This window comes from Struthio camelus, chromosome 2 (assembly GCF_040807025.1).
Source record: "Struthio camelus isolate bStrCam1 chromosome 2, bStrCam1.hap1, whole genome shotgun sequence".
In the NCBI taxonomy this organism is placed as follows: domain Eukaryota; kingdom Metazoa; phylum Chordata; class Aves; order Struthioniformes; family Struthionidae; genus Struthio; species Struthio camelus.
In genome coordinates this window covers 65,165,162-65,191,391 of record NC_090943.1, presented here as the reverse complement: position 1 = coordinate 65,191,391, position 26,230 = coordinate 65,165,162, and the positions used below count along the sequence as shown (strand labels likewise).

Sequence of the window (26,230 nt, the reverse complement as noted above, 5' to 3'; positions counted from 1 at the left end):
TTAATTTTTCTGTGAATCTTTACATATAGCTACCTTACAGCAATTCACAAGGAAAGATGTCTTAAGCAGCAGCCTTGCCAATTTGTAGATTTCAAACTGGAGGGAAAAAGAAGTGAAATGATTTGCCTTCAGGTCTGTAGCACCCCTCTAGTGCATGCCAGAATAATGTTCTAGCCTCTGGACTGGACAAAAGGATCTTCGAACAAGAAGGGAGGACATCTGGGTCACTCACGGAGGATGGACTACTAGGGCAACTGCAGTATTTGGAGGCATGACACAGTGAATAAACTAGCTTTTTTACTTAATGAATTGGGGACCCTCTTTTTGGTATTTCACTAGGACTAGACTTCAGCAGGGTTGTAGTCAATGCTCTAATCCTCCAGCGTACAACAAAATCTGTCATAGTACGGCTCAACTGATTCCTATGTACGTGATGGATTAAGTATAATAGAAAACTATTAGTAAATCAAGAACTGGCCTATAATTAGAGGGATAAAGAACCTTAACAATTCTTTCCAGTAACGTGTTCATTCTTGCAAAAAAATTGGAATTTCTGTGGAAACATGGGAATGGAACTTAATACGGTCGCCTCAAGAACATGCATTCTTTTAGCATAAAAGTAAAACATTTTTCTGAAGAAACCTGAGCCTAGGTCAAATAAAAACCTTTTTCTCTATTTTATGTATAAACTACCAGTATTTAGTATGAGACCATATATTTTAAACTAAATGTTTGCTTTTATTTGTTACTTTCTTCATCAAAAATCAGGACAGTTTTTAGAAACATTAACTTAGAATATGACTTCTTTTACATAATACCTTATTCTGATGTTCTAGTACTCAATCAAGCAGAAATCCATGGACTTCAGATAGTTTCAGAAAATCTAGAACTATATTATTTGATTGCCTACTTAAGAGGTAAGAGCAAGAGAGACTCCGTTAACAGAACTTTGATGCCAAGCAAAGGCACAAATTCATTGCACAAATGAAAAGTGCTTATTAATACCTGAAAGGTGATATTCTTCATACCTCCAAAAGTGCCAATGAAAGTTTGACATACTAATTGAGGGCAACGTGAGTCGTAAAATTGGAAAATTTCTTTGCCATGAAATTATACAGGAGGTTATTACAGTATAACATTGGACTTTGAGCTCCTTCATTCTTTCTCCATTCCTAAAAGGGTTTATTTGTAAATGTGTTAGACACTTCTGCCTTCTTAGCTAAAATCGTTACCTGAGGCAGCCTGTGTTATAGACTAATCACCTCTGGAATCATACCAGGCAGGAGAAATATAGGCACACTGATGCTAAAAAGAGTTTAAGCACCTCTGTGCATATATATTGATTCTAATGGTGGTGAAATCATGGAATCTTGTAATATTATTTATTCTGCAGGAGCCTTGTTGCCTAATAGACTGATTCTGCTGTGATGCCAAGCGCACAAAAGTCATTAACAGCAGCAGATGCAACTCCTCCGACAGGGAAGAATTCCAGTGTAAATCCTAAAGCCTTTCCTGTGCTAGAAGAAAGCTATACTTCTTTCACTAAACCATTTAAAACATAAGTCAAATGGTTCAAATACACAAAATAGAAACTCTTACAGTGGTTTAAGCTAGCCAGATAGGTGTTAGGAACAAAGTCAAGACGGAGTGGTGTAAGAAGTCACCATACATCAACGGACCTACAGGAGCTGTTGACAATAGACATCCTTCATCCATGTTAAAGGCAGAATGTTTCACTATTGGGGCAGTCTAGTGGTGTGTATAGGGTCAGCCATTGATAGTTACCTCAGCTGAACTGATGCTTGAAAACATCATATGCTCCATGCATCTGAGTCCCTCGTACAGCAAGTAGAGTTTGTTACTCACTGAATCTCAAGGTAGTAAGGATGATGTGGAGGCTAAAAGTTATATAGATTGATTGAACAACACTTATAGAAAGAAATCCATCAAGGGTCATTAAATAAATAATTATTGCATCTAGCAAAAGAAATCCCTAAATTCAAAATGTTGAGGGCTGCAGGGTATTTTGGGGCAGTAGCAGGGGATGCTTGTCCTGTTTTTATACTGTCTCTTAGGTATCTTCAATTGACCATGGTCACAGCTGTTGTGCTAGATGGACCCCTGCTATGATCCAACCACAAGGTAGCTACAATTTTCAAGAAGATGAATTGCGTGTCCATATTTTCCCCTTCACACAAAAATAACAGCATTGGAAGCAATGGAGATCTCAGGGTATGACTATTCCAAACAGTGCCAGGGAGAATGAGACCTGAGCTAGCTAAACTAGTGGGAGCAGAATAGCCTTACTGTCACTGTACTCTCTCTAAGTTAATTAGTCTTATTATATTGTGAAATAAAGACATATCAATGCTACTCTGTAGGAAAAGCTAAATTTTGTTACGTTGGTAGAGCTATTTTCAGTAGAATTCTTTGATTCTTAGAACTGATTCTGATTCTTAGAACTGACCCAGTTCACAGTAAGAATTTTACTCTTTAAAAAGCTCCTACGGATTTTTGGAGAGTTAAGGCCTACATCTGTATCTAGCAAATTAGTTGAAATGACACTTACCAAAGAAGAATGCCAAAGCATCTGGAAAATCATGTGACAGAGTATAACCAGCATAGTTTCTGCAAAGGAAAATCATGTTTCATTAATCTTTTTTTAGTTCTTTGAACATACATGTAAAGGGATGGGTGAAGGAGAATTGGTTAACATAATTTAATAAAACCTCTAAAAAGCCTTTGATAATGTCCTAAATAAGATTCTATACAATAAACAAAATAATCATGAGATGAGAACAACACTGTCATAAAAGAGAAGGCTGAAGAGCAAAATTACACAGACAGTCAAAAAAAATAAATCACAGCAGACACTTTTTCACACTTAGACTTTTATTATTTAATATATATCATTAGTGTGGAAAGAATTGTAGGATAGCAGTGAACCTACTTATTAAAATTTGCAGATAACACTACTAAATCATTTAAGTTAGGAAAGGTCAGAGGGGTTGGGAGAAACTTTGGAGAGCCCTCTTTCAAGTAGTTTACTCATCAACATCATAAATTTTGCATTTCACATTGGGAGGGAAAGTTCAAGCTTCTCTGGCATCTCAGAGGCTTCTAAATTTATGGAAGCAACTCCTACAGCAGACCTGGAAATCGCTATAGATTGCTTGATATGCAGCTGCAGCTGGGAGGCTAACAAGAAGTTAGGTTACATGAAGACTAATAGGGTAATTAACACCGGCATATAATGCCTCTCTATAATTAATGATATGACCTCTTTTGGAATGTGTAGTTCTGATCACCTATCTCAAAAAGGACATTGCAGAACTTAGAGTAGTTTTTAGGGGGCTGAAAAGTATGATCAGTGTACTGGAAGTGTTTGCACATGAAAAGAGATTGAGAAATTTTGGTTGATCACTTCAGGAACAGAAGAAAAGGACATGATAAAAATATATCAAATAAAAAAAGCGTGGAGAGAAAAGAGTAGAAATTTCCCTTCTCCCTGTCTCACAATGCAAATACAAAAGCAAAAAAAAAAAACCAAACCCAACATAAAATGATATTAAAAAGCTGTGGATGAAAAATTGATTCTAGGAGTTAGTTTTCTAATCATTAACTGTAAACTGTGGAACTTATTGCCACAGGAAATGAGTAAAACCAACACGTTTCAAAAAGAGATTGACCCTTTTAATGGATATAAACAGTACCTCAGGGAAATACGGTTGCCAGAAGCAGCAGGATACTGGATTCACTGAACTTGGAAATCTCTTTTGTCCTGTGTTCCTAACTCCCAAATTATTATCAGTAGGTGGGAGTACAAACCCCTAATGCTTAGAGCACAGATCACATTCAAATACATAGTAAGCATAGTATTATCCAGTGCCCAATATTACCAGTACTAGCCAGTTGAGGGGACATGCCACTCGTTCCTAATGGTGTACAAACTACTGATTAAAGAGCAGAAAAACACTGGGAAGCAGATACATTGCCTTTCTGGACAGTATGAGCTGTGTGGTCCAGAGCCAGCCAAACTGTGGTCCATTCTTTCCAAAAGACACTGAAGCTATGTCAGATCTTAATTCTCTAAGCTGGAAATGATAATTTTGTACAACGTACTAATTTCTTACTTTCCTTATTAATTTCCAACCTCCTTTCAAACGTATAAATAATGTTCTTATTTCATTTATAAGGTAGCTTTGTGAGGTGTTGCTTAGTAGGAGGACCTACTCCTCCTGCACAAAGTAAAGGATGGTTACTGAAGACAAGTTGAGACTAACAGGTTCTCCTTAAGGCTTGCAACCAAGTACAATTGCCATAGGTGAAAAAAAAAAAAAAGTGTTTTTTGCTGTTATATGCCCTGAACCAGAGTTTTCATACAGAAAAGCTGCTGAGTATGAGAACACACCTGCTACATTTACGCTAGTACATAACCATGTGCAGAACCATTCTTTATTCTTGAGGTCAATTGGCAAAGCACAGCTAACAACTCACATCTAGGCTGGTAAACTCATTACTCCCTGAAACAAGTGGCCTTGTAACTCCAAATTAATTGTCATAGACTATGACATCTGCTTTGTATGCATCTCTAGCATACATATTCCTTTCTTGCTTGTCCCATTCAGGACACATCATCTTACCTATTGAGCCTCAGCACCCTTGCTTGCAGCTGCTGCTGACACACCTCAGGGCGTTTCAGAATTCCTGCAATTCCCACTTCAGTTATTCTTGCCAGATATCTGTTCAGGCCATTAAGAGGGCTGCTCTTCTTCTTTAAAAGGCTGCAAAAACAATGATTCATTAGAAAGTGAGGGTATTGAGTGGAGTCTAGATGGTGATTAATGGAAGAGCTCACACTCAGATTCACATCTCCATTTCTGGACCCTGAACCTACCCTACCTGAGGACATGAGAGGTGCCCCTAAATGCCATATGAGGCACAGACCCTCTGCTTAATGTGCAAACACAGACTCCCCAAAACCCTAACAGAGCTATGGTGAACAGGGACAGATGCCAAACAGAACAGAAACTGAAGGTGAGGGAATGCATGCATCCAGTAAGAGAGCAGGCAGAGGAAGTTACTTTTTTGGGGCTAGACTTCTCAGCTGCAAAGAGTTTGGGCTGGGACCTATTGCAATTTTATGAGTGGAAGAAGTGGGTAGTTTTCTACAGTAATTTCTTCAAATGGATTATGTCCTGCAAATCCAGGAAAACTTGGTTCTGCCAGTTGTGCTTCTTGCTTCTGGTATTCTGGAAAGGCCAGGGTTTTTTTGGAGTGGCTGTGGGATCATTCTGAAAGCAGAAGCAACTGCTTTGGTTGGGGAGGGAAGGATCAGTGTAGATTTTCAGGGCTAGCCATACATAGATGTCTGCAAGGATCACTCCTGTTTGGTGGACTTGTACATCTGACTATGTTTACCTCAACTGTGCCATAGATGGTCTTAGGCTGACACCTTGAGATGTAACATAGCTGGTTGCTATGCAGAACTACTCCTCTGTGGCTACATTTTTCTTATGTATGGTCAATAGGAGACTGTCATATAAGATGAAGGCAGAGTCATCCACTGTCCTCCCAAGCCGACTCTCTCTGGATATGCTGCCCATTGTCACCCAGTAGCCAACCCTGACATTTCTGGTGAATGGATACTCACCAGAGCTTTGCCCTGGCCTGGCTTCTGCTATGAGGCTAGATGATCGAGTGATGATAATGAACAGAGGCTCCCAAGAGTACAGTTCTCTTCACCATCCTCACTTCCTCCCACAGTCCTGGGTCAAATGAGGCCAATTCTTAAGTGGGTTGGGAGACCTAAATTGAAGCCCGAGGTCACGGACCACGAGACGGTATTCCTTTGGCCAAACAACCAGAACAGTTAAGTAACTCAAAAAGGGTATCTATTTTAAGCTGCACCAGAGCAATGCTTCCTGATATGGGTCCAAGCAACAAAATACCAATAGGAAGCTGACTGGCTAGAACGCATCTTTGTAAAACAAGACAAGTTTAACAACAGTGCTCCTTTACCGGGAAGAAGGCCAACCACATGCTGGACAGCATAGGCAAGAGTGTAGGCAACAAATCAAGGGAAATGATTGGCACTCGGCTTGGCACTTGTGAGACTGAATTGGTGGACAAGGGAAAAGCAGTGGATGTTGTTTACCTTGACTTTTGCAAGAGAAATGGATAAGACATGGAGTGGGGAAGTGGAGTACAAGGTGGGTTGAATGCTGGTTGGACTGCCAGGCATCAAGAGTTGTGATCAGCAGTACAAAGTCCAGCTGATGGGTGTTTACTAGTGGTGTCCTTCATGGGTCAACACAAGGACCAATAATGGTTAATGTTATTGCTGATGACCCTCAGCAAGTTTGTGGGTGACCCCAAATTGAGCAGTGGTGAATACCTGGCAGGGAAGGGCTGCTGTTCAAAGAGGCTTTCACAGCCTGGAGAAATGGGCTAGCAGAAATCTCATGAAATTTAACAAAGACAAGAGCAAGGTTTTGCACCTGGGATGGAGCAACCTTCTGCAGTTAGATGGGCTGGGGAGCAACTCTGCCAAAAGAGTCCTTTGGGTGTACACAATGTAGCGAACAGCTGAACAGGAGTTAACAGTGTGCCCTTGCAGTGATGGAGGATAATCACAAACAGCGTGGCTTTACAGTGTGGCAAGCAACTTGAAGGGAGTCATTCTTCTCTCCTCTGCTTGGCACTCATGAGACCATGCCAGGAGGACTGTGTCCATTTTGGGTTCCTAAGTTATTGCACTGAAGGCAGTGACTTCCTAGAGAGAGCCCAGCAAAGGGCCCATGAGATGAGTAGGGGGCTGGAGCACAGGACACATGAGGGGAGGCTGGGGAACCTGGGTTTGTGCAGCCTGGAGAAGAAAAGGCTTCAGGGAGACCTTGGTGCAATCTACAGCTACAGAGTAGTTGTAGTCAGAGTAGCTCTGACTCGCTCTGAACCATTCCTAGGAACTGCTTGGGAAAGTTTGAGTTGTCAGGGGCACACAGCTGCTTGCGTGTCAGTGCTCAGCTATGTACTCTGGTACTGTTTTAATTTTTAGGATAGGCACAATCATTCAGATTGGCTGACTTGTGGGTAGGCACAAAGAAAACTTAGGATATTTAAATATTTTAGCAAGAACACTTAGCCAAGCACTGAACTTGTCTAAATGGATGAATTTTCCTAGAAGTGCAACTTGATCAAACTTGACTTGATTTTCCTATTATCTTACCACCCTGCCTCTAGGATTATGCTTGTACCAGCTTCAAAAACATCACTTCCAAAGCATGCAATTGCTTCTCTTCTCCAAAGAAAGAGCTGAAGAAATCTTAATTGACAGAACTACATTCCTCTAAACTTACATGTCATGATGGCTAAACTGCCTTCAATGAAACAATAAAAAAAAAATTCAACTTGATGCAGTTATAACAAATTTTCATTTCAGATAGTGACTAAGCACATTACAAGCAATTGAAAAAGAGGCTGTTGAAAAGTATTAGACATGTTACTGCTTTTTCTTCCTATGGTAAGACTAACTGCCTAATTTATTCTGTGGGCACAATATTATTCCTAATAGTGGAAAAAACTTCTATGTGAAACCCACATCAGATATTATATTATTTTTGAAAGCTTAGCTTGAGCAGCATATAATCTTGAGAATGCTGTTGGAAACTTAACTTGCTAAGTAAGTAGAATTTGAATGAATGATTTTTTTATATGATAAACAAGATGAGATATAAACAAAAAAGTGATTTATACTGCACACGAGGGATTTGACCAAAGCATGAGAAGGAAGAGCTGCAGTATTTGTACTAATCGGGGAGGAATTGGACTTAACTAATTGAACATTTGCAATTTTCAATGTGTGACTTTCAAGTTTTTAATACACTTGGCTGAATCTCACCGGATTTTCTACTTGACATGTTTTACTAATAGGCCATTGAGGTGTGAAAGTACAGTAAGTTCTTACCATGGGAGGAAAGGTGCATTTCTTAGCAGTATACCTGGACTAAAAATAGATTCCTATTTCTCCCCTTTGAAACATGCTGCTCCATACAACATGGCCAAATTTATTTTTAGGTGCTGAGGTACTATTAATGTTCCTTCTTATCAGCTATGGCAAGCTTTACCACAAATATAGGGTTATAAAGGAAACCACAAAAATATGACCTCCTACTGCCAGATACACTTTAAAGAAACAGTATCATCTACCATTTAATACACAATCTCAAATAAAAAATAAAATCAGACATACCTTCCCTATATTTACTTTTTATAATATGCAGCTTGGGGAACTGATCCTCTTCTGAGGCATGGTTTCATAATTATAATTAAAAATTCTTTCCTTCTTTAAGTTTCTATGAAATTGCTTTTCAGGCTCTGTGCAATTTTGAGCAAGTAATACTGTACTTAAGGAATACCCATACCAAATAACTTGCCTTTGTTTAGGTCAATGAAAGGTTTCATGGCTTGCTGTCATATCCATGATGTTGTAATGCACATCATTTCAGTATTTTCTATTTTAGTAAAGAAAGCAATATAGGATTTTACATTAAATTATGAAAACTGGCAAAAGCCAAAGCTTTATATTTTCTGTTCTTTATTTCAATTGTTATTGTGAATGGGAAATATTTAGATCTGATTTAGCATTAGAAGTAAGTGAGCTCCCATGTATTTTTGAAAAAGAACTAGATACTGTGTACATCAAACCATTTTCCATCTAGTTCTGTCAGCAGCAGGTCATCTGGTTCAATGAACTGATTTTCCAAAGCAAAGTACATTTTGCTGAGTAAAGATAATATTTTTGTGACATCAGATATGTGACACATTGGAAACTAATGCAGTTCTACGTTGTCTCAATTACAGCTCAGAGAAATTGCAAGAAAGCTACATGGACACCGCAGCTGAGCGCCTTGATATGTTTCTCCATGTTTGTAGAGCATGTCTGAGCTGGAAACAATAGATATATTAAAGGGCCAACACTTTCCATTATTATCTTTCTTTCAATTGCTTGTAACTTTATCACAGTACACCTTCTTCAAATTTTATCTTTATCTGTTATTCACAGCTCCAGCAGAGTTTGATCAAAAACTGTTATGGTTTTCCAGCAGCTAGGTGAGAAAATGCCATTTTGGCAATTTCATGAATCTGTCCTTTTTCTCCCTAGATCCTGAATCTTGCCATGACGTTGGGTGAACTTCAGTTCCTCCCTGTCTTGCACTCAGTATGTGCAGCACCAAGCCATGTTAATATTGGAGCTACAACCATCTTAACTTCCCAGCATCATGCCATAGTGGAGCCATCAGGTAGAAAGCCCAAAGACTGAAAAATAGGAACTCCTGGGGTCACTCAGGCTCTGCAGAAGTCCCTATGGAAGCTCGCGTAGGTTTGGTGAAAATAAAATCAAAAGAATATTCTCACGGTTGCGTACAGAGGAGAACCAAACAATAATGTGGATGTACTAGAAACACCTAAATTTATGCCAGGCTCCAGCCAGCTTTGTTCGTTTGCTTAACACATGATACCCGAAGCACACTGTTGTCCCATTGTTTAAACAGGACTCATCCTTTTCCCCTGAGCTTTCTGCACCAACCTCCCATTTAGACTGGGAGACAAACCCTCCGTGACTGGGAGACTTCTCTCTTACTTTTTGAAGTTAGGTCTTTCAAAAGGCCTTTTTAAAAGCATTTTATAACCCTCGTTACTGAGCAAAGCCCCAGACTGTGACCCCAGGACACAGACAAGTACCATGCATTCACATGTGCACATTTTGGGTCAATGCACAGTGGCACAGTAGCATCCAGGCAGCTGCCCTGCTTGCCCCTGCTGCCGGCAAACTGAGATACTCTTGCATCCTGTCTGCCGTGCGTTTTGAAACCTACAGATGAATCAACAAGAGGTAGGTACCAAGCATTAATCATAAACAGGTAGTCATCAGAAATCTGTATTCGCAACCCTGATATTACCAGCTGTGCTGTTCTCTGTGAATCAGAAATAAAATCCAAGAACCCCCTTTCCAACAGTGTGATCTGCTTTTCTATAGAGGCTACCTCAAAAAGAGTGTGGAAGAGAGGTCACAGGTCCAGAAAAATTTCTAGAAGCTGCCGGTATGTCAAGGTCTGGAGCACGTCCGCCTTCTAGGAGTTTAGTCGGATAAGCTAAAGATTTTAGCTGGCTGAGTCCAAAGTTAGCTCCGTCGCTGGTAAGAGCTGTTGTGAAGAAAGATAGAAGGAGTGCCTGCTCTTCCTTTCCCTTGGGAACTGCTTGTAGGCTGAGGCTTTACCACCTGCGCTACCTTGCAGCTGTGCAGCAGCTATGCCTGCGCCTGTTCTGCTACCGCAGCAAGTCTGGACCAGGACCTGCTGGCTTGGCTTCCTGCCTTGGCCTCGGACCTGCCTCTTCTGACTTACTGGATGGTCACTGGGTGGTTGGTATCTGACCCTGACCCGGACTTGTCACTCCACATCCTGGCTCCTTGTCCGCGAGGCCACTGCTCCTGCCTGCCTTATTGCCGCACGCTGTGCCTGGCTCACCTTTCCTCGTGGAGCCACCGGCCCTTGCCGCTCGCTCCCTGACACAGTCAGAGCTTCAGAGAGAAGTGAGTACAGGCTGGATAGCAATAGCAAGGCCTGGACAGTGACAGCAATATCCATTTTATATTCCCAAGATCCATTTCTTACTCTGGATATTCTTTGCTATGTTGACAATCTCATTCCAATTCTCCCCTTCAGGGTCTTTTTTCTTCAAATCCTCCTCCACTCCCCTTCATTGCCCCTTTTCCTTTGGTCTCAGCTGACAGTATAACAGTAACTATCAAACATCATTAAATTTGTGTGAGATCTGCAGGAAATCATACTTTTCACTCTGTTCATATCATAAACAATCCACTTTCCTACAACCCACTACAGTTCTTTCTGTTCAGCTCTCAGGAATGAAGACGGTCAGTTCAGGTTTCTACAGTGCCTGAAACCCATGGTGTCCCAGTCCAGCGAAAGCTTGCTGATACTACCATAATGCAAATAATAAAATAAATAACAATAATAGAACAGTAGCACAGTCATTTATAGTTTTTTATATTTCTCTGAAAAATACAAACCAATAGAGAAAATCCATATGAAAATCTTGCATAGAAAGAGCTCATATAGCAAACCTGGTATGCCACTATATCATTACATTACTTATTGCTCTCCTTTCGTATAGTTCTGCTGCAGCCTAAGCAGCTTTATCAATTTGCCTCCATCAAAAATCAGATTAGAACATCCCTTCTTTCCTCTGGGTTTGACTTCACAGTCCCCAGTTTAAGATTACATTTCTAACTCTTTAACTTAATGCAAAGTTCTTTTTCTTTTTTTACCTGTTCTTATTCACCTCTAGAGATGCATTACATGTATTATCTCAGTTGACATTAAAAGAAAATAGACATTGATTTTTTAAGAATTCACAACAATTTTTTCCCTAGCTGACAGTCTTGGTGAGGTTTGTATGCATAAATGTCAGACCCAGTGAAAATCTTATACTGTTATGGTAATACTTCTTGTGACAATACTTCAGCATTCTTTCACTTGTACTATAAAAGAGGATTCACAAAGTTTTATTTCATGTTTACTCTTGACTTTATTTAATTTTGTTTTTAACAGAAATAGCACTGGCAAAGTTTATGATTTCATTTAAGGGATATCAGGTTCTAGCAGAAGGCATGACTGAGGTTTTTGTCTGCATGGTGCTCTGAGGCCATATACTGGTTTAAAAGAAAAACTTCTGAGGAGTATAGACATTAAGATAACCTAAATCTGTCTCAATACTGCAAGATGACATCCAGCTAAGGAGAGGTAAATAACTAAATCATATTTAAAGTTACAAACTACCAATAATAAAAACAAAAAGGACATTTATGCCACAAACCCCATTAATAGAGTTGCATAAAGCAAATTATTAAATATCTACCGTACAGATTGGTGATGATGGTGATTTATTTGAGTCATAGCCATATTGTAATGTGCTGGCTTACAAGGGGTCTACTTAAGGCTAAATTGGTGCTACAGTGATACATATTTGTTTCTATTTATGTGAAAGTGCTATAGGGATACATGCAGAAGATATGTTATGCAAGCATTGACCATCGTCCTTGCTGACATACTCGCTATGATTATTGTTCAAGTACTTTCTTAGTTAGATCAATAGAACATATTTATGTCCTCGAGATCAAAACGTCACTCATCAGCAGTACTTTCCTTGCTCCAGTCTTGTTTTCTATAATGCAATAACAACAGAAAGAGAGAAAGAATAGGAGAAATTATTGTCATTCTTTGTCCTGACAGACAGCAACCATTTAGGCCTAAATCTATTTTCAGGCATACTGCTGTCACTGAGAGCAGACTTGACCTTTCCAAGTGTATGTGTATGGGTTTCTTTGCCTGGGTTTAGTTTAAAACTGAAGGGAGAAGAGGGGAGCCTGCAGAATACCTGCCAAAAGCCTAGTATTGTTTTAGACATACACAGATTGTATCTAGATTTGAGAATAATAAAGGTAGGATGACATTGGGGTTATCCAGTAGACTGGCTAGACTACGTGCAGCAATTCCATTCAAATGACTTTATATGAAAGTAACTTAGCATTTACACAGTTTCAGGCAAGTGTCTCTGCAAAGCGTAATGATAAACTGTAAGCTAACATATTCATTAAAGACAAAGTCAGCTCTGAAATCACTTTATGCAAGTTCATCACAAGATTAACCCGAGAGAGCTACAGATCATAGTTGGGTTATTGCAAAATTGAGATATATACTCACTAGAAGAAACATGACTGATTAGCTGGCCTACTTATGTACTCGTGGACTGTTAACAGATAAACTAATAAATGGTTAATATCTTTTGTTTATTGTTTTTCACTTTTAATTCCTTTGGGATTTTCCACTACTTCCTTGGAATTTGTGAGCTTTCCTCTGGTTAATCAGTTCTGGTGAGGAGAAGCTATTAAAACTGAGAAGGATATTTTTCCTCTCCTTACCTGAATAGGATGTAAAATCCTATTCAAGTGTCATGTTTCTAAATTGAGAAGAATCACTGCCGCAATTTCCTAGTTAGCTTTATCTCTTCCTTTTGTTATCTATACTGTATTAACCAATGCACTATTTAAATTGTATACTGTCTCCTTGTTCTCGTTTAGTACACGTTATACTAGAGAATCAGTACTTTACCAAGTTTTCCTCCTCTGCCAGCCTCTGAGACATTGGTTCAACTTTTTACAAATTAGTACTACGAACAAAAAACGTTGATCAACATTATACCTATTAAAATCATAAATCAAATTCTGATAATAGATCAGATATTAAATAAGTAAAAGACATGCCTGGTTTTGCTGGACAGCAGCTCAGAGAATCTCTTTATAAACTTTTAGATGTATCGTGCCTAAAGTACTATAAATTTTAATACAGGATTTTAGAAACCAGCACCAGAATTTAGCTTTATTGAAAGACTAGAGGAACCTGACAAACATATTTATGCTTTGAATATATCTGACAGCAAAAAAATCTAGTCATTGAGTGGACATCAGATAGTACCTTACTGAAACCATCACTGCTACTTAAGCCACATCGATATGTTTTTCTGCCTCTCTCTCAGAGACTATGATTATTTCATACTGCCAGTTTACATCACTTTCTTTCTCCATTATTTTGCGGTCATTATCATCATACATCCCTATTTGTTTGATTCCTCTCCATCTTGGGGACAGACATCACAGTGAGATGTTTTGACTGGAGAGGATTGGAAAGAGATTAAAAATGCGTGGGCATCTCAGATCATTTGGAATATCTCGGACATGTAGAACTTTCCTCTTATACTTTGGGTCTCCCAAAGAGACTACAATTCAGATGTCTTGAGAAAAGTAAAATTCAAGTAGTACATCCCTTGCAGAAATGCTGCAAGGCTTAATTAATTAGTGATTATAAACTGCTTAGGGTCATTAGATGAAGAGTATGGTATAATTCCATGGATTTACTATTGTTTTTACCAATTATAACTATGTTTTTCCTCTCCCTTATGAAGTTTGTAACAATTCCAAACTTAGATTTCTGACACTGAAGACAAGGGATTTTTTATTCCCTTTTCGTTTCTTCATTCCTAACTTTGAATTTAAAAGCCCATTTTTCTTCACTAAGGGCGTATGTAGAACTTGATTATTGCCAGCTCACATACAGTAGCTTTCCTTTAATCTGTGCTGTCTACCTACAGTGGAAGTGAATACCCCAGAGCAGGCTGTCAAGAGTCCAGCTGATATCAAGCCTGATCACACAGCCACCTTAGCAGTTGAAAAAGCAGATACATGTCTCCATCACAGCTCTGTAAATTATAACAGGATTCTAGCATTTGGGGGGAGGGGGGGGGAAGAACAGAGGTGCATCCACATAAGAAGCAAATGAATTGGATGTTGAATTTGATACCTGGAGATCGTATTTTTCTTGTGTCTAAGGAAGGTTGATTTAGGAGGATTTTTTTTTTTTTAAATCAAGGTAGCTGTTTATCACAAAAAGAACAAAAGGCACAGAATGTTTCTAGGCTGATTTGTTAAAAAAAAACAGCACTTTTAAAGAAGATGAGTTTGATGATTAAAGCCATCAATTTAATTAAAGCGAGTCTGAGGATTTTTCTTTTTTTTAGTTATTGTCCATCCAAAAATTCACCATTGTGTTCCTTGATTGTAATCCAACCAAAAAGAGACTAGTTTTGCCTTTCATTCAAAGTAAAGCTATCTTCTTCCTGAAAGCAGTATCCCTGCATCACTGTTGGTTAGTTTGTGCTGAACAATATATACCATTGCTACTTTGTGAAGTATATACGTACCTCACGATATACACAGTTTATCAGTTTCATCCTAAGGGCCAAAATAATTTCAGAAAACATAACAGAGGGAATCATACTTTGAAGTACCTTCTCTGCCTATAAATGAACCTTAGCCAGTTAATAATACCTTTATATGGTGCTTAATTTTATTTGCATGAAGTGACAATTGACATTTAAAACTGCTTAAAAAAATAGTGCATGAACAAACTACCTAATCCTGTTACTGTTGGTTATTGTTAGTAGCAATATTTATATGGTTTCAAAGTGAATGGACAAACTCATGAAAGAAAAAAAAAAAAGCAACAAACCAATGGTGACTATTAAATCAGCTTTTGCTTAAAAATGAGCTGTGAATTGATGTAGACTGGGAGAGTATTTGTAGGAAGTATCCCCACATAGTTAACTGGATCATATATCCTTCCCGAGGAATCTAACTTTGGGTGCTGTCAGAGGCAGGATGCTGGGCAAGAAAGGCCTTTGACTAGACCTGCTGTAGCTGTCTCATGGCCTTATGGTTAATGCAGAGTTCATATAGATACTTCCCCTGCTAAGGCAGAGGAAAGCTAAACTCTAGTCCTCAGCACCATCTAAAAGACCCATTCCAAAAAACTTTTCAACACAACATTTAAGTGACCTGAGTAGACTGTCCCTGGCTTACACCAAACACAATTTTTTCCTAAATTGGCATCTCATCCCTTACAAATTTATTTACAAAAGGCAGCTTAATTTACTCGGCTCCGCCTTGCATAATGCTGTGCAGGTGCGCTTTGCAAAGCACTACAGCACAGCTAGAAGCACGCACAAAATAAATATTTCATTGTTCAGTTCCTCCTGAAGATATACTTGAAGTGTGGAAAAAGCAGATTTAAAATCAATGTGCCATTTAATTGCTTTTATTTCCTCAAATGGCTGACCAATGAAAAAGCCATTTGGTTTTACCTGTGGGTTTTGGCGAACTGTATCCTTACACAAAAAGGAAAAAAAAATCAAAAAGGCTTTTAATTTTCCCTCCCTCAGGTTTTGTATTGCTCTAGGACTGCTAAGTCTTGTAGGATCCAACTTGTCAAAGGGACTGTATGAAAGGCAATATTTAAAAACCCTTAAGTAGCTGTAAATCAAAGGCTGTCCCATAATTTACAGTACATTTATTTTAATAAATCATATTTATATACCATCTTTCAACCCAAATGATCTCACAGCATTTTACAAACTGGATTCACTTTCCTCAGCACTGAAATTTAGCCATCTCCGAGAAGGTTGGAAGCAGGCAGTCAAGCAGCAACCTCAGTTATCGTGAGGACAAACTAAAATTTTGGCTAAGGATGCCGAGGCAAACTCTTTCATGAGAGAAGCCGTCATATTAATTTTCATCTACTGGGAGTATCAGTTTTCAGCATCTCAGCTCCACAAACCTCGTCCTCCTTCCTTATATCACGAGATTATATCATATAATCTGTGTAATCTGTGCATCTGTGGAGGATAAAGGGATGAGCAGAATCTCCTTCCAACCAAGTGGATTAACTGGATTTCCTCGTCTTTGATTCTCTGGACTGAGGAAAACTGGTCCAGCCAGGAGAAGTGGGATTGCCAGGAGGAGTGCATCCCAGGCACAGGCACTTCCTACTGCTTCCTCCCGCTGGATGTTTGTGGGCCTCCCTATTTGAGTGGATCTGCCCTGCTCACAGGCAGGAGCAGAAACCTCTGTCTATCTCACCCCTGCTGTTTCTCTCTTCTTTGCAGTAAACAGAGTCAAATGCAACAACACAAAGTGCATGAGCTACACAGACAGAAACGGGCCCCTTTTATAGCGTCAATTAAATTATACAATTGTAGATAGAGACAAAGCAATTACCATTCTTATTCTGGAATATAGGCCTAGGCTTGCCAGGCAGGTTCAGTCAACTTATCCTCTGATAGGAAAAAATGGAGTAGTTTAACAAAAAGTATGATAAAAAAGAAACAAAGCTTGCATTTGCCAGATCTGAATAATCATATAAGTGGTTCCACTTATTTAGATACCTTCAGCAATGTATATTTGGCTTGCTAAATTCAGCATCTTTTGAGAATAATAGAACAAATAATTATTCATCTATAGAAACTGGTGTACGATGTATATTTTATTATCTGATATTTGTCATATAGTATTTGTTGTGCTCCTGTTCAAGACATTTCGGTCTCCTTAACAGGATCAGAAACAAATAATCAGATGACCATGTCATGAATAACAATTATTGGAAATGCAATGTATGAATAACTCATAGACTTATATTTATCTGTGTGAAATGTGTAACAAATGCAGTCACAGAAATCAGGGGATTTTTCACCTTTTATTTATCAGCTGATCAGATGTAAAAGATGCTTTAAGTTATTCATATACTGTGAACTGCTGGAAGGAGGCCTGGCCCAAGACCTTTGGCCAGGTATCATTTCAAGCTTGTTCTGTGATAAATATGATTATAGGCAAGATTCTCAGCAAGCGTAAGACCTCTTGAAGGGAAATATGCTAATTTCACACAAGCTACAGTTTTGATCTAGCTTTTATGCATAAACATCTGCACACTAATAAAGTAACTTATTTCTGTGTCCGGATACTCACAGGGGTAGGTGCTAGTTTAAGAAAGAGTTTACAGCATGCAGAACTGCTGACAAGTTGCTCTTTGAAAAGGCCAGTTAACACACTGGGAGATTTTCAACAGTGCAGCTGAGAGATGGTTTTCAAAAATACTAGCTAATGGGAATTTTCAGATTAAGCCTTGTTTTGCTTGGTGTTCAGTAAGATGAGCTCGCTTGACATTCCCTACCTTAGATCGGAGGAGTCTGGATGTGACTCACTGCCTGGAGGTGCTTGGTTGACAGATATGTTCTGCTGAATCCTCAGGATCTTCTTCAGGTTGGCTCTTGTGACTTCTCTCTCTCCCATATCATCTTGACAGCTTCAGTAATCAGCCTCCTGCACCCAGCTTTTGGGCACCAGTGAGGAACACTCCCTGCAATGGCTACAGAGGCTGTGGCAGATTGTCCTCTCCAAAGTCCTCTGTCTAAGCACTACAGCTTCTCAGGCAAAGCAAAATTACAATAGAGGAACAGCTCCGTTGCTCCTTGTCCCGTGCAGAGTGCTACCTTGAAACTTTTTGCTATCTCTTAACCTCTTAGAGCACTGTCTGCAAACACCTACGGTTGTTTACTATCACAAGCAATGGCTGTTTACTACTTTAAACAACCTACACAGCTATATGCATTCTTGGTTTCCATCTGATGCTTGTTTCCACAAATTCTTCACATGGAGAAATTTCTTTCAAGAGAGGAAATTTTTCATACTTTTGAGGTCATTTTAAAATGTGGTTCTTGTGATTGAAACATGGGATTTTTTGGGGGTCAAACTCAGCATATCATAATATTTTTACTGAAACATAACTGGTACTATCCAGTGCTTATAATATTATAAATGAATGCATTCATAATTTAGAAAGTTCTCCTTATAGAAAATATGAAGAAAGAGGGTTAGGTTCATGGAGGAAGTTGATAAACAAGTGCAAGTATTATTATATAATTTCAACTTGCCATGAAGGGGATTTTCAGGCTGCCCTCTATAAAGAAACCTTAATACCTTTTAAAAAGCTGCTTTCTTGATAAGACCTACCATCTTTCTAACAAAGATCTGGCGTTTTAGAATAGTAGTTCCCAACTTCTTTATTTTCCTTTCAGAATGGCTTAACTTTCATAGCTAATTGTTATTCTTTCTAGTCTTCTTTTGTTAGGGATTGATGCTGAGATTATTGGCATTTCTCTTCTCCTCCCTCCTCATTTTTCATTTCCTTGATTTCTTCCCTTATTTCTGCTGTGTTCAATCAATCACTCCCCGCATTTATGCTCAGCGGGAGAGAGGCTGGCTTTGCAACGTAAGGCAGCAGAGCGCTGATTTGGTAACCACCAGGATGCCAGGAGGGTATGTCTGCCTCTGCAGCTCCCTGATCAATGGCTCCCTACTTACCATGAGGGGACGATTTGCTTGGAAAGACCATTTCATTTTATTTCTATTTTTAAGTGGAAAGTAGTGCTTGCACAATATGTTAGATAGCTGAGAAAGGGACAGAAGTTCAGCCTCTATGTTGCTATTGTAATCCTTGCTCTCTCTGTTAAACGTGCTGTCCAGCATGTCAATTATGACAAGTATATCTGTCCACAAAGAATTGGTCTGAGAACATCAGAGCATCGAAGATATGTCAGATGTTGCTCACCTAAGGGACAACAACAGCGGGGAGATTTGAGCCACAGACCTTAAGGAGGGCTGATTGTCTACACTACCTTCTGTGAACGCACTTATGTGTTTCTGGCTACTGTCAGAGTTTAATATAACTGCAGTCGCATTTGAATAACGAGAAGAATTGACCACGATGCCCATGGGAAAAAAAGTGGCTGTGAAAACGTAACAAACTTCCTATTCCAGGCAGTCAGGAGAGAGTGCAGATGTTCTGCAGTCTAGTGCATATTACTCCTTGAGCCAATGTTTAGCGACATAATAAAATCTGTCCTTTTGATCATTCTTGCATGTGAAATAAGTTACTAGAGAAAAAAGCAAGACATCAATACCATACTTGTACTGTACCCGACATAAATAATAAATACTAATTTGTATAATGAAGTATCTGAAAAGGCTTTGTTATTTATCATTTTCATGTGTATTTTGTTCTGGCATATGGGCATATGGTGCTAATTTGACAGTTTTTAGAAGATGAAACCTTATTCACATTCACAGAATGCATCTGGCATCAGTTCTGACCTTGGAGAAAACTGTCACCACATACTGCCAATAATCCTCACCTTCTCAAATAAGTGGGCATTTCAGGGGAGGAGAGTTACTGGAGCAAAGCGTGACAGAACAGAAAATAAGCAATCGTCTCTTTTTTTTTTTTTTTTTTTGTCTCGTCTATTTTATGCCGCTGTTCGTGCAGTGATTTATAAAGCACTAATCTTGATTTATGCCCGTTTGACTCGGAAAGGAATTAAGCCCTCTCGCTTTCAGACCTTGATCTCACTCCTGACCGCAGCGTGCTAACAGCGGTGGTGAGCCTTGCCACGCGGAGACCGGACGCAGTGCTGTGTGTGGTACCAGCTTTCAGTCCGTATAACCTGAGCTGGTCTGGCAACTCAGCACACCTCTGGGTTTGCTGATTTCAGTGGAACCTGACAGTGACTGTATCCCTGCGACCCCCTGACTCTCTAGCATTTTGTGATAAGCTTTAAGTCCTGCATAGTATGCGAGCTCATTGACAGGATGAGTGAAGAACTAGGAAGATTATTCACTGTTACCGTTACACGCAAATCCTCTCAACAACAACATAGCAGGCAGGCAGTGTTGCTTCAAAGGAATTTTATTTTGAATAGATGTGCCTTGAAATGGTTGACTTTATTCCTGAGCTATGCTAACAGTCCTATTTCCTTCTTTTCCCTTCTCCTTCCCACTGTAAGAACCTTGTTTATTCTTGGGAAACCAGAGGTGTTGTTCTGTTTTTGCACGGAGGTGATTAAAGCTGTCAAGACCACCAAAGCTTTATGTGAAGGGAGACAAATGAGAAGGGGAAAATACGCAGACCGCACGACTCTAGCACCGGCATCAGTAACTGCACATCCATAGTGTCATGGGCTGCTCCCATGCCCCTAACTCACCCCCCACGAGGAACGCAACTACCATGGTCCTGTGCGAGTATGACAACCACCCTTTGGATTGAAAAAATCCATCTTAACTATAAGCAGGTTTTAGCTCAAAATGATGACATACTGCATGGAAGATCATTTGCTTTGTGCTGGACTATGGAAACACCTTCAAATCCATTTCAAAAATAATAGCATTGGTCTCCAAAGACCCCAAAATGTGTCTGTTAGGGAGACGATATGATATTTAAAGGAGAGATGATTTCCATCAGAAGCTGGAAAGTCATCCAAATGTTACCTAGAAAATGAAGGCAGGTTTTAAAGAGAGAGATCTTACAAATATCTAAAATTCTCTCTCAATATAGTTAGGAGAACACTCCAAGGACTATTGTATGTACACATGGGCTTGCTTTGGTAAATTTATAGTTACAGGTCTCCATAGCCATCTTACTGACTGTTTATAAAAAGATGGCTTATGTTTATTAGCCTTTTGCCATGGTGGGAGATAGAGTGATCTAATAGGCTGCTTTCCATTTGTCACTTCTGATTCCATGAATAGCAATTTTTAGAGGGAAAAGGGGAAGAGTAGAACATTAAAAACATAGAAAATCTGAATATCATTTCATATAATAATATATAAAACATAACATAATAAAATATTTTCAGAAGAAACTGCTATGAGTGTATTTCAGAAGAACAGCTTATCAGTTGGATGCAATTTAAAACAGATTCAAATACTGATTTTGGTGGAAGGGGCACCCTGAACTTGGGTTAGATAGAAGGCACCCTGAACTTGGGTTTCCTGGCTTAGATTCAGACTTCCTCTGTAGCTCTTTTACATGATATCCCAGCCTTATTGTCTATATGCTTTTAAAAAGTGGGCTAAAGGAATGAATAATAAAAGCAGTTTACTTCATCTCTGTTCAGTGAGATTGACAGCTTCTGTAAAATGCCGTAATTATCAACATTTTGCTGAACTATGCTTTCTACCACAGACAAAATATTCTCCACCACTGCTGCATATTTTCAAATCTGTTTCAGAACCCTGTCTGCATCTATGCTCAAAGAAACGCAAGGTGTGGCTCTCAGCTAAGGAAGACTTTGCAAGATATTCCCAACAAGAAGTTATAATTAAGATCAAACTAGAAGAGTTTCCCAGATTTGAAACTGTAGGACTGAAATCAGTTACAGCTTGGGAGGAGGAGAAAGCAGTGGACAGGTTTCTGAAAGAAATGAGAACAAACGTTATGGAAGTGTAGATGATGTGTATGGATGTGTAAATAGGTGGCTAAGGCCTATCATCTTCCTTTCCTCTCTTTGTAAATGTGCTTCTCCTTCTCTCCCTTTTTGCCATCTTTTCTCTCTTTTTTTCCCCCCTCGTTTGGTGAGAAAAGCAGCATTTGTACTGGACAACCCATAGAAGTGTTGGCCAACATGAGGAATTTTCAGCAGAATTATACAGAACAGAGGGATTCATTTTGGCACTGGTAGCCAGGAGCAGGTATATCGTCCAAACCTCTCGGGGTTGTTCCATACTACAGATTTGCAGAGAGGAGTGTGAAACAAGCACAAGTGCCTTCTCCTGTCTGTACCATGAATAATTTTCACAGTAGAGGAATTTTCATGTTCCCTTGTCCCATGTACTTGTGCTGTTGGGCCCATTAGGGTGGTTACAACTCCCTAGTCAAGCTGAATATAGAAATAAGTGTAATACACACACACACGCAAGCAGTGAAATCCACCTATTGCGGATTTGAAACGTGAGTTCTTAACTACATGCATGAAAAACTGCTACATTTCCTAGTTTCTTTGCTGACCTTCTTCCTATAGGACTGATTTTCGTGGCTTTGACACCATGGGCTAGGTTCAGCTGCTTTACTTGCTTTGTTAAGTTGGAGCAGTTCTGTGTGAAATAGGTTTAATTTTGAGTTTACTGGTCTCAAACCTTATTGCAAAACAGAATAAGTCACTTACATGTAGCTCATTTACCCGGAGTGAGAATTTTAACAGATAGAATTATTCCATAATACTTTCTTTGACCTCCTGTATGCTACTTCCTTTCTGATATTTTCCTACTTTTGCCTGTGAATTCTTCCTGCTTAAAAATACAAGTATATTTTTTAATCTGACTGCATATCCCTAGATTAAATTGTACGAGACACTATTTTAAAAAAAGGGGGATATTTTTTCAGGTCTGCATTGCCCAAAACATCACGGTGTTTTGGAATACTGAAAATGGCCTTCTTTCACATGGGTGCTTAAGCATACATCTTGCTTGGGACTGCTCACCTGCTTCAGGCTACACAGGTGCCTAAATCCTGAGCTAAATCAAGGCCCCCAGCAGGAAAGGAAGCCCTGACCACTGAGACCCTAATTTTCTTTCTTTATTTTAATAGTTGAGAAATTCATAACCTATACATCAGCATTTTTAAGAGAAAAAATTTCCACATTTGATTTATAAGATATCCTAGGAGATGCATTACAAAATATTACGGGATACTATCAATCAGTGCCTGGATTACTCAAGATATTAAGTGCTTTTCTCTTTTCTACTGTCAGCAAGTAAGAGGACAGATCTGGTATTAGTATGGCACATTTTTCTAACTGATGGCATAATTTTCTAGAACCTTTTTCTGATTTATGTCACAGCGTTCATCCAATTTCCTTTGTGACATCATCAAAAGCAGAAACAGTAGATTTTTGTTGTCTAACCTCTATGATACCTTCAGGAAGGTCTAACCTTCAGGAATTGGCAGAACAAACTGGACTCATATTCCTGTTGTTGCTTTAGATGACAATTTGGCAAAACAGAAGAGCTGCAATATTAAATTTATTTACTATTGTCACCACAAAAGAAAAAAAAAAAAGAGACTTACTAGTATGTTTTTGGCCTTAGAAGAAATTTGATTTTCCTCACTTGCTAACGAGGTGGAGTGAAAAATACCTTCTCCCACTCCCAGTAAAATAAATAGGAATTTTGGCATCAACATACAGTGGAATGAGCACTAGTTCCTAATTATTCAGGAATTTACTGGTATCAGACTGAGCTATATAGGAGTCTGAAAACTGTGGACCAATGAAGCTTGTAATTTATTTAGCAAATCATGGGAAAAGATACTGGGGAAGGAGAATTATATTCCTTGGCTGAGGAGCTCCTGGCTGTCTCAGAGCCAACTTGGAGGCAGTGATTTCACTGGAGTCTGTTCTTCACACTGGAGTCTGTTCTTCACAACTTCACTTTGCAATCAAAATAACTGTCTAACAAAAAGCCCAGTGCACACACTAAACAGCCAGGGTTCCCTCACAATTAGCCAAACGCTCGTGTTCATTTCCCAAACTAATTTCTTCCTTGCTTTTTAATGTAATACCTTTAATGGCAACACTGCATAACAGAGTGTGTCAGGAGTAACTTGCAAACTTTGGGAGACCAGCAGAATATATAGAGCATGCTTGATTTATCCACCCACCCTGGCTCCAATTCAAAGGGGCCTGTCTTTGCAGTAAAGTTGACTCAAGTTATAGCTTGAAGATTTATCCTGGCTAGAGTCCAAGCTCTCATAAAGCCTTTAACATATAGTTGTGGTTGTTTTACTCAGTGTGCTGGCCTGCCAGGGATACAAGCTGAATTTTGATTTCAGTATAGTTTAGCAGATGCTAAGACGACGACTGTGCAGTGTGGGTGCAGGAGTGTAGGCTCCTAATGCCTTTTCTTAACTCCCACATGTATCCAGGTAGGACAGAAAACTTCCAATGCAGTATTAGCATAAATGAATTTCTAATGTGGATTATCTTATTGCAGCCCTAAGAATGAGGGGATGTGTCGGTAAAAGGTCTTAGAGCTGTAAGTGAACAAGTTGCACTAGTTTGGATGTGTTAATTAAAATATTATTTCACTATGGTGCAGCTATTCAGGCTAGATTGCATTAGCTGTAGGTTAACGTAAGATAACCTGGCAGAAAAGACATACCCTTTAAGATGTATTTTGAGGAGTGAGAAGCCTTCTCTATGGGTTTAGTCTAATGTGTTTTTGTTTTTCATGTTCACCCTCAGATAGGAGACAGCAGTTAGTAGTCTGCTTTGCAATAGGTGATTCAACTCACATTACGAGCTTTTAGAGAAGAGAGCCATGTTCATTTCAGCGCACATGATAAATCAGATTTGGGCACCCAGAGCTGAGTCTGAAGCATATGCCAATCCTTTCTCCCCATCAGCACAGAAGTTCAACTGCCGTGTTATCTAATTAGCCATGGGGGATCCTTGTGGCCTGAAGTAATTGTGCAGTCTAGACCTCTGATATGCCGTCCCATTTCAGATGCTAGCTGAAGTACCCAAAGAACTCATCGCAAGCCTGTCCACCATCACAATTCACAGCTGTAGGACAGGAGCCTGCGTACGGAAAATCTGGGGTTTGGGCAGCTCTTCTATAGTCCATAATATTGACAACCATTTAATCCTAGCCTAAAGACAATGAGTAGAAGTGCATTCATCAGTTTATGCTATTCCTACTTATCCAAGTTATGAGAGAACTATTCCATGCCCCACCCCGTCCCCCTTTTCCTCACAAATACGTCTGAGCCGCCATTGCTCTTTATCATGCATCTGAGTAGCTTGTCTTCCCTACCCAGGCTTTCCAAGAAAAACAATTCTGGATTGCAACTCATTGTACGGTGCTCATCCCTCAGTAAGTACTGAGCCTATACCACTGACAGCACTGCTCTGCCTTGAAACCTAGAAAAGAAGAACTGAACCCTCACTCTCACATTTTGCTGCAGTGGTGATACTAGAAATGGGATATGTAAAAAGATGCAGACCTATTAAACCTAGATTGTACTTGACTTGATTCCCAGAGATTTCCCACCCTCCTCAAATGATATGATCTTGGTACCTCTCGCTCCTTTAATGATGATACACACAGATTCCAATCTGAATCCAATCCAATTCCAATCCAATACTCACATAAGCCAAATGGAGTCCTCTTTATACATGCAAGAGAGGTTTGTTTCAGGTCCAGAAGAAAACTTAGTTGGGAATCCAATACGAGTGATGCTTAATTTTGAGAATCTATGAATCTATCCAACTACAATCATGACTGTAATAAGAGTTACAGATTTTTTTTTAAAAAAACCAATACATTCTACACGTTTATTTGTCTTTAGTCTTTTAAGTATTTCTAAATTTCTCTTTCTAAATATGGGGGCTAAAACCAGTGGTGTTTGTAGGACTCGCAACAATATTGACACCACTGTGTAGGAAAGTTCTGATGTTAATTACTTGCTCAAAGGAGTTGACACAGCAGTATTTGAGGCTGACCTATTTCATATTCAGTTTTCTGTTGCTACTAAATACAGTTGAGGCAACCTTCCAGCTCTCACAGTTAAATGGATCCACTGTTAGAGAATCCCATGTCTTACCCTCTCTTTTAAACAAGCACGTTTCCAGCATCAGATCCTTGACAGCAGTTACATATGATTTACTCTAGAGCATCAATAAAAGATAAGTATGAAAAAGACAACATATTACACTGTGCACCACTGGATAGGAGGCTTATTAGGACAAGACAAACAGGAAAGGAGTAGTAAGATCATACACACTGGATAAGTTGTCATTCTCACAGAAGAAATTACTTGAGCAAATACAAACTATTGCCTGGGACTGCATTGCTGCCCTTCACTATGAGAGAGCTTCTCAGGAATGTTCCCTCCCTCACCAATTAGCTGGCAACTGCAGCCTGAAAGTTGGT

At 39.3% G+C, this 26,230-nt stretch overlaps 1 protein-coding gene across 1 annotated transcript in view; it reads right to left on the bottom strand.

The window, feature by feature from the left end:
* Positions 1 to 26,230, bottom strand: part of VWC2 (von Willebrand factor C domain containing 2) — a 244,191-nt gene that overhangs the window by 114,110 nt on the left and 103,851 nt on the right. The window contains exons 3-4 of the mRNA XM_068936111.1: positions 4,644 to 4,784; positions 2,570 to 2,628 (exon numbers count right to left, since the gene is read on the bottom strand). The gene's annotated coding sequence lies outside the window, so the exon portion shown is untranslated. The remainder of the gene's footprint in view (positions 1 to 2,569; positions 2,629 to 4,643; positions 4,785 to 26,230) is intronic.